This window comes from Tupaia chinensis, unplaced genomic scaffold, assembly GCF_000334495.1.
Source record: "Tupaia chinensis unplaced genomic scaffold, TupChi_1.0 Scaffold144991_2, whole genome shotgun sequence".
Lineage (NCBI taxonomy): Eukaryota > Metazoa > Chordata > Mammalia > Scandentia > Tupaiidae > Tupaia > Tupaia belangeri.
Window position 1 is genome coordinate 2,010,860 of NW_006204851.1, and position 1,596 is coordinate 2,012,455.

Below are 1,596 nucleotides of genomic sequence, written 5' to 3' on the forward strand. Positions count from 1 at the left end.
CACCGGGTCCGGGACACGAACCGCGGTCAACTACGTGGGAGTCCAGCGACATAGCCATTACGCTAACTGCTGGTTCCCTATCACGAAGGTGGTTTTCCCAGGGCAAGGCTTATCCATTGCACTCTGGATGTGCTGACGCCTGTGATTTCCCCAAATGTGGGAAACTCGACTGCATAATTTGTGGTAGTGGGGGGACTGTGTTCACGCTCTCCCCTAAGGAAAAAAATATATATATAACAGGCACACAGTAAAGACAGGTTGGCATGTATTTTGGGGCAAACATCTGTCCATGAGTTAGAGGGTATGAGAGGACAATATTTGTTAGTGGTAGGATGTGGAATCTAAGAGAAAAAGAAATTACACAGAGTCAATTTGCTGCCTGGATTAAGGGGCTCGATGGAGTTTTAATTTACTAATACTAAAAGCAAAACTACAGTATAATTCTCAGTGGTACACTATATAAATGGAAAAACAAACACATACATACACACACCTTATTGCAACCAAAGGTTAAATAGTAACCAAATACTACTGTATTTAACATCATCAGAATTTGCAGGTAATGAATAATCCAAAGAACAACACGCTGAAGATATTGTCATTCAATCAAAAGTAATCTTGACTTCACATTCCTTGCAAAGACAGTCCTCGAAAATCTGTTACCTCTTCTGTCTTCCTTTGGAGCATGCCTGAATTCTGATCAATCCACTTCAGTGAGTCCATATGAACATTCAGAGTTTTGCAGATTTGCTGGAGCAGGTCAGTAGTGTCAGCAGGACATCCAAATGCATTCAGGTGTTCAATAATGTCCTTGAGATCTTGTGCCATTTGTTTCAGCTGAACATCTATAGTTTCTGTTAATCTATAAGTGCTCTCATGCTCCTCATTTGCATGCTGTAGATAAATAGGCACATTCTGGTCCTTCACAGACCGGTAAAGGAGTCAACATCTTTTCCAATCCATTCTGCTGTGACAGGATAAAATCCAGTTCCTGTTCCAACCTTTTCTGGTACAGTTTCACTTTTTCCACTTCTCCACATAAAGGAATAATCTGCTCACCTTTCTAAATTAATGCATGATCCCAATAATTGATCTGAGTTGCCTGGTGAAGAAAGTGATTCTCATAGTCTTCTAGCTCATAGTTCCACTTATCTATCAGACCTTCTAGATCACCACATGTCATCACAGGAGTTACTACTACATTAACAGTTGAAGTAAAAGGTACAGACGTAACTCTGCCTGGAATGGTACTTTTAATCCCAGTTGATGTCAGTGATTCTAGATTCAGGATAAAGCCACTGGTGATGGGAGTACTGGTGTTGGTGGTGACAGTGGCGGTGATAGTTGTTGAAGTAGTAACCCAGTAGAGAACCCAGTAGCAGCAGTGGAAATAGAAGCATTTGGTATTGAAGTAAACAGCATAGTGCTTGAATTTGCTGTGGTGTCAAGAGAAGTTGCTGGAGCCTTACCTTGGTGGCAGTCGCAGTGGCCATAGTCTGCTATCACAGCCCCAAAGTAAATAGGCAGGCCTCAGCTGGCAGGGTGGTGGGACTGGACCCAGTCCAGCCAGAAAGCAGATTATCACTTTACCGGCCT

At 42.5% G+C, this 1,596-nt stretch overlaps 1 non-coding gene and 1 pseudogene across 1 annotated transcript; one reads left to right on the top strand and one right to left on the bottom strand.

The window, feature by feature from the left end:
• Nucleotides 1–59: 59 nt before the first annotated feature.
• LOC114005952 (U1 spliceosomal RNA) lies at nucleotides 60–216 on the top strand. Its single transcript, XR_003547739.1, has one exon. It is a non-coding gene; the product is annotated as a U1 spliceosomal RNA (small nuclear RNA).
• Nucleotides 217–624: 408 nt separating this feature from the next.
• On the bottom strand, nucleotides 625–1,578 carry LOC102476886 (nucleoporin-62 C-terminal-like protein; annotated as a pseudogene).
• Between the last annotated feature and the right edge of the window lie 18 nt (nucleotides 1,579–1,596).